General features: G+C 32.5%; 1 pseudogene; it reads right to left on the reverse strand.

Annotated features, from left to right (window-relative positions):
- Positions 1-654: 654 nt before the first annotated feature.
- On the reverse strand, positions 655-1,147 carry LOC120156095 (annotated as a pseudogene).
- Between the last annotated feature and the right edge of the window lie 12,252 nt (positions 1,148-13,399).

Genomic DNA, 13,399 nt, shown 5'->3' on the forward strand with positions numbered 1-13,399 from the left:
TCAGGTGTTAAGTCTGGTCAGTCATTTTTGTGACTGTTGTTCTTATGGATTTCGTTGTGTTAGTGGTGTTGTATAGGGTTTATGCCGACTGTTTTGGGTTTTTGTTTTTGTTGAGGGAGGTGATTATGGTTGTATCCTTTGGTTCTTTTGGTTAATGAAATCTTAAGGCACTCTTTTCCTCCTTCCGCTGATTAATGAGCTTTTCTACAAACTCCTTTAATCAAGAAGGATGTTTTTAACGAGGCCTACAATTCCTATAAAAAAAAACCTTATAATTTGATCATAAATGAATGCCAGCAAGTAGTCTGTGGTAAAAATGACTAGTTTATTTGTAAGAAAAATAAGATCTAAGATGGAACATAGTTGTATGAAAGCATGGATATGATGGACAGATGAGTCCAAAATTTATAAGAAAAATAAGATCCTAGATGGAACAATGGATATTATGGACAGATGAGTCCAAAATTTAGCAGATTCTGATGGAGATCTAAAAATCTATTGATTTCATGTTTTAGTTAGAGTAAAAATAGAATCCCTAGTTGACGCCACAAGGTTTTTACAACATAAAAGGAGCTTTGACTGAAAATCAGAAAAGAAAAATAGCTTAACATACAGATTCATAACAACAATAACCCCATGAACACTGATAAAACAAGGTTTTTTTCATCAATCTTCATAAACCCTTACACTCTTCAATCTCTAGGTTTTCCTGTCAGAAAGATACTAAAGGATCTTTCTTTTCAAGTTCAAGTCTGAGCCTTAGATCAGCTTTGGCTTGACTGACCTCTTCAACTTCATCCCAAGCTACTTTGCACTCTTCAGATGTCTCATCTCCTTCACATATGCTTAGCTTCTGTCACTTTCTTCTCAATCATCTCAGTAACTTTTTCTCCTTCATTTGTGTCCCTTTATACTTGTCTCCTCCTCCTCGTCCCATGGCATTTACAGTCATTATTCTTAAAACCCTTTTTTTGTGACAGCGAAATGAAGGCAACAACATGCTTGGATTTGAAATAAATGATGATGTTGGGATCTTTCCCCAGGTTCCTGTCAGTGAGTTAAGCCTTAGAGTTGCCATTGCTAATATGATTTATCTGGTATAGTAGTTTTGAGTTAGGGTTATGATTCTTATGAAGATTGATGGTTTTGATGAATGATAAAGGTAAAACTCTAAAGACGGCTGACTGGATAATTAAGATTACTTAAAACATGAAACATAAAGCAAAAATTTAAGCTATATAATATAAAATTAAAACATAGAATAATTAAGATTCTAAGTGTGAGATATTATTACTGTTATATAATTTTCATAATCAATCCATCAAAAATAAAAAATCATAAGAAAATCAATGGCAATTTATTGATGATATAAATAGATCATGATGATTGTAGACGGTTCATCTCTTTTAATTTATATGAAAATCATAATTAGTGATCAAATAATCGTTAGTCGGTGAAGTTAATGATAAGGAGATAAAGAAAAGTTATATAGAGAGTATCCAACAAAAACATTTAAAAGAAAAAGAAACCGATAATGTAAAAGTGAAAGAGTCTTTGAGGTGGAGAGTAAATCAATCGGAAAAAAAAAAGAGAATAAAAGTTTCGTTTCTTGAGGTGCATAAGAGTTTATATATCGATCTTTTGTGATTGATGTCAAAGACAGTGATAGATCTAGAAATATTTTTAGGGTAGACATATATATATTAATATTGTAATTTTTTTAGAGGTGAGCACATAAAATTTCAGAATGAACACAACTAATAAAATAAATAATTATCTACCCTAAACATTTCGTGAATCCGTCACTGTTATCATGATATTAACACTTTAGAGAATATTTTTAATTAATTCTTGTTGCTGTTGATTTTATCTATGTAGTTGTAGATAAATCTCCTAAGAGGTTTGAAATTGTATTTATAATCTTCTCAGTTTGTAGGTTATGAACTTATGGGAGGTTTTGATAATAATTTAACTCGAAATTGATTGGTTTCGGTTCGACTCGATTCGATTCGATTCGATAAAATCATATTTTTAAAAATTTTGGGTCAGATCAGGTCATATTTGATTTTTTTAAAGGGTGAGGTCAAGTCGGGTCAGATTTAGGTGGAGAGTGAAAAATCCGGTCCGGTCGACTCGAGGATAATAATGTAATTTTTTTTAAAATATTATTATTTAATTAAGTCCTTATTTTATATAAGGTTGGGTGGGTCAAATTTATACTCTAAAAATATGGATCAAGTTGAAGTTGAGTGAAAGATATATATTTTTCGGATCGGATGGAAGATATACAATTTTCGTATTAGGTTGAATTTTGGTAGAAGATACATATTTTCGAGTCAGATCGAATTGATCAATAACCCTAACCCAAGCCATCATAATCCCTACGTGTAAAAGCCCAATAGCCCAGATTACAATTGAATGACCCACAACAAAATACCCAACGACCTAACAACTTGTAACCGTTTAACAGCACTATATTCTATAGCTTTAATACTTGATATCTTCCTCGTTTATTTCTTTTCCAAAATTGAAGCTGTGACCACCCCCAGCTGTCGACGCAGCTTGTCAAACTGAGACGGCGGAATAGGCTTTGCGAGAATATCTGCCACCTGCTCGGACGAAGGGGCAAAATTAACCAGCAGCTGCCCGGACAACACCCTCTCGCGAACAAAGAGACATCAATCTCGACATGCTTAACTCGAGCATGGTGAGTGGGGTTAATTACCATGGAGACTGTAGACGAATTATCACACCAAACAACTGGTTTGTCTACAACTTCAACACCAATTTCTGCCAGAAATTGTTCTAACCAAACCAACTCGGAAACTGTGTTTACAATACTTTGGCATTCAGCTTCCGAGGTCGATCGTGACACAACACCCTGTTTTTTAGAACACCATGCCACAGGATTACCGCCAAGATAGATACAATATCCTGTTGTCGAGCATCTATCTTCAACAGATGCTGCTCAATCTGCATTGTACATACCAATTTGTCTGGAGATATTTCGGTTTTTCTCTTATATTATAATAAAGTATATATTATATAATATTTTTATAATATATATAGTTTTAAAAATAAAAAAGTAGTATATCATATTATATTATATATATTTTTAATATATATAAATATACTATATAGTTTTGAAAATATATAAGTATATACTATAGTTTTGAAAATAGTAATATATAATATATCATATAGTTTTTTAAAAAATAGTATATACATATATTATATAATTTTGGAAACAAATATACCATTCATATATAAATTTTGAAAACAAATATTATTATTATATTAATATGTTTCGCATAAAATATAATTTTTATTATATATAATTTTTTATTTAGGCTTAATTATTATTAATAATTTATTTTCTTTTATTATGAATTTCAGGTTAACTTGTCCATGTCCAAAAGTCCAATGTTTAGTCCACATTCCAGACCCAAGGTAACAGTCCAAAGGGGAGTCCAGTGGGTGAGCTCGCCTGACCCAGCAAGCGACCCAAACATATAGAAACCCACATAAGATCAACGACCCAGATTGACGAGCCATTCCATATCCAATTCCATCCAACGAACCATATTCGGCGCGTGGAATACAAGATAAACTTTTCATCTCTCCTACGCGCCATAGTTTGTTTGGGACCAATTACCATGGTAGTTTTCTGTTTAGGGTTTTTCATTTCAGGTTTTCTCTTGTAAGAAAAAAAATGAGGAAATGGGAGAGGGTAGCTCTATTTTAGGAGAAACAAGAAAAGAAAACGGAGAGGATGAGATGGAGAGAGAATGAGAGAGAGGGGGGGGGGGAAGGGTAACATATAAGGTTGTAAAATCAGGTAATCGGACAAGTTTCAGTCGGATCTTGGTAGGTCGGGTAAAATCAGATACATGTCAACTCAGGTTGATTTGACACCAGATCCAGATCGAGTTCAGGTCATGTCAAATCAGTTCGGGTTATTTTCAGGTTGATTTGACACTAGATCTAGATCGGGTTCATGTTAGGTCATTTTCAATTCGGATCGATGTCAGTTTAAGTCAAACAGTTCAGGTCCGAAGCAAATATATTAAATATATTTATTAATTTAATTATCATAATTAATATTTTATTATAACATTTAAAAATTAATCATATTAATTAGTATGATTTATTACAAACTCAAAATCTCACAATTTTATTAAAATCTTATATTTCATCAATGGTGATATATAAGTCAGGTAAATGTCAAGTTAGGTAAATATCAGATCAAATCAATAACAAGTCGGATCATTTGCAGGTCAGGTTCATAACATGTCATGTTGAAAACAGGTCGGGTACTACCAGTTATTTATCAGGTCAATCTCGGGTTCGGGTTCATATCAGTAGATGCAGGTCGGGTTCATGTATCATATTTTCGGTTCAATTCGGGTTCAGGTAGTTATCAGGTCGGGTGCAGGTCGGATTCAGATTCACAATTTCCAAGTCCAACTCGGGTTCAGGTCAACACCAGTTTTGACTTGAGTCGGTTTCGGATTGCTGCAGCGCAAGTCAAAACAGTTTTGACTTGAGTCGATTTCAGTCAGTTTTACAGGTCCGGTCAGTTTTTTATACCTAGTAACATAACATGATTTTAGGGTTTCATTAAACTTGATTAAAGTCTAATGAAATCAAAGCGTTGCCGCCATTTTTTTAAGCGTAGGGTGGAATCCCCTCTGCCATTCTTTACGTTTTAGAATTTTTCATTTTGGTCACTAGTTAATCACCATTGTAGTCTTTCAGTTTTCAAATGAAATCAAGTCAGTTCCTTGGTATTTGTTGTGTTTCTTTAATTTTCTTCTTATTACATTTAGCGCTTTATTTTATTAACTTTCATTCTCATCCTTGTTTGTTTATCTCGGCATTTATGTCAAAATTTCCGACATAGGTGGCTAATTAACGTTAACTTTTCTCTAATTCTTGTTTGATCTACTCCCAAATTGCATCATTGTTCATGGTTATTTTGTTTCTAGATTTAAACTTAATTTCATTCATTTTAATCTTTACATATTCAGTTTATATTTCCACTGGTAATTTATATATTTATTTTCATCCTATTTTAATCATGATATTATATTATTTATATTTTTAACGCTTAACATATATGTACGTTACATATATACAATTTATGAAATATTTCGATGTATATATGAATATTGTGTTGACCTCTAATTTATAAATATTACTTGCATAAAATATAATATATTATATTTCATGCTATATGTATGTATTCATGTCCACTTGGTTTTGTTTCCCCTTTTAATTTGTTATTTTCTTTAATTTAGGTATTGATTTGTGTTGAAAACACTTTTATATTTTTGATATACCAAATAAAATTGTTAATTAGTTTTTACAAATTTTAAGATTATATTCGATTCAGTCATTTGAATAAGTAAAATTATTCTTTAATGTTAAAATGTCAATTTTTACTCCTCACTCTACTGAAAATTTGAGTCATATACTGAAAATATTATTGAAATATTTTTTACTAAGGGTTTCAAACTTTAATCGAGTCAAAAATGATTTTTAATCATAGTAGTACCGATATTACTAGAACAATACCGATATTGTTCAAGAAGTATCGATACAGATATCGATGTTGAAGCCCAAAACAATGAAGTAGTACCGATACTGTCAAAACAGAATGCTAAAATGGTACTGATACCATATACGGTATCGATACTACTTAGTATAGTAGTACCGATACTCTTAGTGATGGTACCGATACTACCTTTTTGGTTTTGAGTCTGTCAAATTTCAGTATACTAAAATGGTACCGATACTATGTACAATATTGGTATTACTGAATATAGTAGGACCGATACTCTTGTGATAGTATCTATACCGGAGTTTCCCAACAGTCAAAATTTTGTATTTAATGCAGGGAGTATCGATACTAATAGACAGAGTACCGATACTACAAGCTTCTGAGCAGCATTTAATGCGGGAAATTGCCCCCAACAACTCAAACGGTTGTAATTGATTGAGGGAGTATATAACAAGATCCCAAGTCATTTATGAAGACAAGAGGCAAAAGAAAAGCCATAAACAACAAATTTGAGCCAAATCAAGTCAACATTCTTCAATATTCCTTTTACTTTCAAAGAACACTTCTTTTACTCATTTGTATTCATTTCTCAAGTGTTCTTATTTGTTCTTGAATTGTGTAAACACATTCCTAGTGAGGATTTTATAAGTTTTCAATTTGTAATTTTCTCTTTGAGAGAGTGTCTCAAGAATTTGGGGTATAATTCTTGAGGGAGTTGTAAGGTTACACCTTATCCTCAAAGGTAGATACAAATTAGTGAATTTGTGGGAATCCTTAGTGTGGATAGCTAAGGTAGTGGATGTAGACTTTGGTTGATAAAGTCGAACCACTCTAAATTCTTTTGTTCATTTGTTTATTTTTCTCTTAAGTTTCGACCAAATTTTTAATTGCCAATTCACTCCCCTCTTGGCTATTTCATCCTTTTGATTGACTCGTCAATTGGTATCAAATCTAGACTCATTGGAAGGTTTAACCACCTCTTGATAAGATCCTAAAGGAGTTCAATTGTCATCCAAGTCATCCATGGCCTCTACATCAAATTTCAAAATTGTTTGTGACTCTCAACCCATCAACAAGTCTCCATACTTCAATGGAGCCAACTATGCTTGTTCCAAGAATATGATGGAACTCTTTATTCAAGTAAGTGATTTGGGAGCATGAAGCATCATGATGAAAGGTCACTCTACTCCAACTAGAGATATGAAGATGTGGAGTGAAGAAGAAAATAGATTGTTCCAACTTAACGCAAAGGCAAAGCATATTCTATTTTGTGCACTTGGCCCCGATAAATATAGGATAGTATCATCTTGTTCCAATGCCAAGGAGATATGAGATAAACTTGAAGTTACTCATAAAAGGAACAAATGAGGTAACAAAAACTAAAATTAGTCTTCCCAATCATAACTACGAAAACTTCAAGATGAGACTGGATGAAGACATTAAATCCATGACCGATCAATTTTCGGTTATTGTCAATGGTCTCAAAGGCTTTGGAGAAGATATTACAAATGATAAGTGTAAACACTCATTTTCGTCCATATTTTTTTATATACATATATATCTCTCTATATATATATTATATAGTTTGCAAATGGTTTTTTTTTTAAAATACGTATATAATATATAGTTTTTAAAATATTTTGAATATATATATAATATATAGTTTTTAAAACATTTTTGAAAACTATATAATATATAGTTTTTAAAACATTATAGAAAATATATATAATATATAGTTTTTTAAAATTATTTTGAAAACTTATATAATATATACTTTTGAGAACTTATATAATACATAGTTTTGAAAACATTTTTTTGAAAACATTTATATATTATATAGTTTTTAAAACATTTTGAAAATATATATTATATAGTTTTTTTTTGAAACATTTTTTATCTATTTAATATTATTATTATTTATTTGTTACATTTTTATTAATACATTTTTATTTTATTTTCCGGTTAGGGTCCAAGTCTAGTGGGCCCAATCAGGTAGCCTGACCCAACAGACCCGGTCAGGCCCAAAAGGGAAATTAGGGTTCCCACTATTTCGGTCAGGCGCCGCATAGGAGGGAAACAGGGAGATCAAGAGCCAATCAAGGGACATCACAAACGGCCGAGATTTTCGGCCAAGGGAATTGGGACTGACCCATCCCGAAACCCCTGGCCAACGACAGGTCAGTTACCACAATAATCAGAATTAAGGAGCACCGATGGTGGTTATAAATACCCCACCACAAATTGAAGCCAAGGACACTGAACAAGATTGAGCCAACATCTCAGTACCACAACACCGATCAAACAACAAACCAACATCGGTCATCAAACCATAATAGAGGAACCATAAACTAACCAAAATCATCCACAACAACATTGAAGTAACAAAAAAAACACAGTGAGCAAAAACTGATTCCAACACTACAAATATCATAGAAAAGCAACAAAATACAAGTAAAAATCAAAGTTTCACCGTCGAGGAGAGGAGAAGTCACCGGGGAAGGCGAAAAGTTTCACCGTTGGGGAAGGTATATACCGAGACTTTTTACTTAGATCTACGCCAAGAGGGTTCGAGTTTGATGTTTTAGAGTTTAGATTTGGGATCTCGGGGTTGAAGAAAAGCACAAGGGTGGTTTTGTGTTTTACCAGCCGGAGCGGTGGCCGGCGTTGCATGAAAGCCACCGGAGCGATGGCCGGCCCTGCATGAAAGCCACCGGACGGTGGCCGGCTAGCGAAAAAGTAGAGAGAGGTGAGAGCACTCTCGTGTTTTTAGAGAGAGGGAAAGTGAGGAAATGAGTTGTAAGGCTCATGTGGAGCCCTTTTACACCTATTTATATCCCTCCCAAAACGACGCCGTTTTGGGGAGGGACCCTGTGTAATTTCAAGAGTGGATAAACCCTGTCTTCAGTCATCAGATTTTGTATTATTTATATTTTCGTCACTAAAATTAATTTTCAGCATTTCAATTTCGATTCCGAATTTAATATGTTTGCATTTTAGTCCCTAATTTATGTTTCATTCGAAAATGGCCCAGGTATTTTTTTTACATGTTTCAATTTAGCCACTATTCTTTTTTTGATTTAGCCACTATTTTTAAAATTTTACATTTTGATCCTTTTTATTTTTTTATTTTTCGATTTCTTTGTTTATATTTATCTCTTTAACGTTTTTTTCATTTTTTTCTCTCTTTAATTTTTATTTAATTATAGTTTTCCGTGACCTTTTTATTTATTATTTATATTTTTTCTCTTTATTTATTTTCTTTTTTCCCTTTTTTCTTATTTTATTTATTTAATATTTATTTATTTATTATTATTATTATTATTATTATTTTCTCTAACATTTTTGACCTTTTTTAGAAGAATTCCAACCAATCACGGGTAAGCAATTCGAATCAGGTTTTCTAAATTTTAATTTTCGCAATTAAGACAACCGACAAATTAATTGGTGCCGAAAGGGTAGTTCAAGGGTGCTAATCATTCCTTGACTGTAACCGACTCACGAACCCAACACATTTCTGGTAAAATGCAGATAAGGTAAGATGGTGTCTGATCTACCTAAATATCATTTTAAAATGATCGGTGACAACTCTAACCCAATTATTTAAGTCGAAGTTCAATTCCGGGCCCACCCGAAAGACGGTCGCGACAATATGCTAGTTAGAAAGATGATTTATAGCATTCCCATGTCATGGCAATCCAAGAAGACCGCCATAGTTGAAGCAAAGAATCTAAAGACTCTCACCTTAGATGAGGTCATTGGATCATTTCTTACCCATGAAATGATGGTGAAAGAAGAAAAAGATCAAGAAAAGAAAAATATTGGTGTTGCTCTCAAATCCACCAAAGAAGAAAGTGACTCAAATGATGAAGATGAGGATGAAGAAATGGTAATGTTTTCCAAAAGATTCAAGAAGTCCAATAAAGGAAGAAGATTACAAAGAAAAGAAGTCTTCAAGAATGAATCCAAGAAGAAGGACTCCATAATTTGCTATGAGTGGAAAAAGTAGGGGAATGTTAAATTTGATTGTCCACAATTAAAGAATAAGAGATCCTCCAATAAGAAACATAAGGCACATGTAGCTACATGGAGTGATGACGATTCATCCAATGAAGAGGAGGAAGAGGTAGTCAACATGTGTCTCATGGCCACTGAGGGAGAATCTAAGGTAACCTCTAACTCATCTACATTAAATGAATATTTTTTTGATGAGTTACAAGAGGCTTATGATGAGTTGGCCTCGAAATTTGAGATCATGTTTTCATAACATAAGAATAATATTTCAAAATTGAAAAATTGAAAAATAAAAATGATCTCTTATCCAATACCAACAATGAACTTGAAAGTAAAGTCAAGGATATGCAAAACCTGATGATCTGAAAGTAAAGTATAGGAGTTTGAAAAGAAAAATCATGACTTGCGACCCACTTTCAAAGGTTCATGATGACCATCAAAAGAAACTTGATGATCTTAAAGCTTCTTTTAACAATGTTAGAACAAATCGTTTTGAAAAAGGATAAAATTCTAAATCCAACTATGTTAGAAATAACTTTAGACCATACAATCATAGAGGTCCCCAAAGCGCCTCAAATGGGAAAGTTTTTAGAAGCATATGGGTCCCTAAAGTACTCATTACTACTAAAGACAATGATATCCTAGAAAAATGGATACCTAAGGGGACTAGATTATTGGGAACTAATGCCTATAGACCCAAAAGAATTTGGGTACCAAAAATCAAAACTTAATCTATGTTTGTAGGTGGAGGAGCATTGTTACGAGGCACAAAACAAAAGTTCAAACTCATGGTACCTTGATAGTGGATGCTCAAGACACAAGACTGGTGATAAGCGCCGGTTCTTGGAGGTTAATACTAAAAGTGGAGGAGTAGTAACCTTTGGTGACAACTCAAAAGGTCACATTGAAGGAATTGGTTCTATTGGTAACAACTCTTCCATTTTTATTAAAAATGTTATATACGTAAATGGGTTAAAGCATAATGTTCTTCGTATTAGTCAATTATGTGATAAGGCATACAATGTCTTATTTGAGTCTAATGGTTGCAAAATTATTGACATTGCTCTAATATTATTATGCTTGTTGGTCATAGAATATGAAATATTTACATGGTGCATCTAGATAATATTGGCATGTCTAATGTATGTTTAGTTGCTAAAGATGAGCATGATTGTTGGTTGTGGCATAAGAAACTTGGACATGCTAGCATGAGTGTTTTACTAAAACTTGTTCAAAGAAATCTTGTAAGAGGCTTGCCAAAGATAAAATTTGATCTTGATAAAATTTGTGATGTATGTGCTAAAGGTAAACATAAAAGAACTTCCTTTAAACCTATTAATGAGGTATCATATAGTATAATATTACAATTGATCAATATAGATCTTTTTGGGCCTATTAGAACTACTAGCTTGGGTGGAAAATAATATGCATTGTCTTGGTTGATGATTACTCTAGGTTTACCAGGGTTCTTTTCTTAAGTACAAAAGATGCAGCTTTAGAAAATTTTATCACTTTCTCTAAAATAATCCAAAATGAAAAGGGCTACTCTGTTTCAAGTGTTAGGAGTGACCATGGAACCGAATTTGAAAATATTGGGTTTATTTTTGTAATTCAAATAGAATTAGCCATAATTTCTCTGCCTCTAGAACTCTTCAACAAAATGGAGTTTTTGAGAGGAAAAATAGAACTTTAGAAGAAATGGTTAGGACCATGCTTTGTGAAAACAATTTGCCAAAAATATTTTTGGGCAGAAGCCACAAATACCACTTGTTATGTGATTAATAGAGTAATGATTAGGCCAATTTTAAAGAAAACTCCATATGAACTTTTCAAAAATAAAAAGCCTAACATTAGTTATTTTTGTCCTTTTGGATGCAAGTGTTTTGTTTTAAATAATGGGAAAAGACAATCTTGGCAAATTTTATGCAAAAAGTGATGAATGCATTTTTCTTGGTTACTCTTTAAACTCTAAAGCTTATCGAGTCTTTAATAAAAGAACTCTAGTGGTAGAAGAGTAAATACATGTTGTTTTTTATGATAATCCCCTTTCGAAGAAGGATTCTTATATTGATGATGATGTAGATATTTTAAATACAAATGAAGTTAGTGAATCATTATCGAAAGAAGTGAAGAATGAGTAAACTCAAGATGTCTTCAAGAATCTAACTCTAGAGGAAAGGGAAGTCACATACCCAAAGAAGTACAACTATGTCAAGGATGATAAGATTTTGGGTAATCCATCCAAAGGGGTAACCACTAGATCTTCTCGTAAAAAAAATTGTAATTATGTTGCATTTATCTAATGCATAAAGCCTAAGAATATCAAATAAGCATTGAATGATGAACATTGGATTACGACTATGCAAGATGAGTTAAATCAATTTGAGAAAGTCAAGTGTGGACATTAGTTGAAAGGCCTAGTAATAAGTCTACTATAGGTACTAAATGAGTATTTAGGAATAAATTAGATAAAAATGGTAATATAGTGAGAAACAATGCTAGACTTGTTGCTCAAGGGTTCACTCAAGAAGAAGGAATATATTTTGATGAAACTTATGCTCCCGTAGCTAGGATGGAGGCTATTAGAATGTTATTAGCATTTGCATGTTATCTTGGATTTACTTTATTTCAAATGGATGTTAAAAGAAGAAGTGCATATGGAACAACCTTCCAGTTTTGAGGATTCAAAATTTCCAAATCATGTTTTCAAATTGACAAAAGCTTTGTATGGTCGCTTTGTATGAAATATTGTCAAATTTTCTTATTGAAAAAGATTTTTCAAAAGGGAAGGTTAACACTACCTTTTTATAAAATGTAAAGGTAAAGATTTATTTGTAGTTCAAATTTATGTTGATGATATAATTTTTTGTTCTACTAATAGTGTTCTTTGCCAAGAATTTTCTAAGTTAATGCAAGGTGAATTTAATATGACCATGATGGGGGAGCTTTCATTTTTCTCGGGGCTCCAAATCAAGCAAAAAAAAAGATGGAATATTCATCAATCAAGCAAAATACATCAAATATATGCTCAAGAAGTTTGTATTGGAAAATGTAAAACCCTAAACCACTCCAATAAGCTCATCTACAAAGCTTGACAAAGATGAAGAAGGTAAGTATGTAGATGTTAAGCTTTATAGGTTTATGATTGGATCTTTGATTTATCTTACCGCAAGTAGACTGGACATTATGTTTAGTGTTTGCTTATGTGTTGATTTCAATCATGTCCTAAGGAGTCTCACTTACAAGCCATTAAGAGAATCTTTAGATACCTTAAGGACACGCCTAGTATAGGATTTTGGTATCCTATAGACTCTAGCTTTAGCTTCCATGCTTTCTCGGATGTGAATTATGGAGGTTGCGAATTAGATAGGAAAAACACTTCCGGTACATGTCAATTCCTAGGAAATATGTTAATTTCTTGGTTTTCAAAGAAACAAAATAGTGTTGCACTATCTACCACAAAAGCTATTTATATTTCAGTCGGCAGTTATTGTGCACAAGTTTTATGGATGAAACAACAACTTTTAGAATAGGAATTGATGTGGGTAATATAACACCCAACCCGTACCCTACCCGGATAGGAGTCCGAGATGTCACATTAACTTTTAAAAACTATATTCTTACAAAATATCAAAACATTTGAACTCATATTAAGAAAAATACGATAATATACTATTAAATTATGTTCGTTATAAAATTTTGAGGCAAAAATGTATTTATAAATAGTAAAATACGATATGAACAGTAACGTGAAAAATAATGAACAATACCGTGAACAGTACCTGCTACAGTACCCAAATATTAAAATTTTCTAGATTGTTAACA

This window comes from Hibiscus syriacus, unplaced genomic scaffold (assembly GCF_006381635.1).
Source record: "Hibiscus syriacus cultivar Baekdansim isolate YM2019G1 unplaced genomic scaffold, ASM638163v2 tig00111213_pilon, whole genome shotgun sequence".
NCBI lineage: Eukaryota > Viridiplantae > Streptophyta > Magnoliopsida > Malvales > Malvaceae > Hibiscus > Hibiscus syriacus.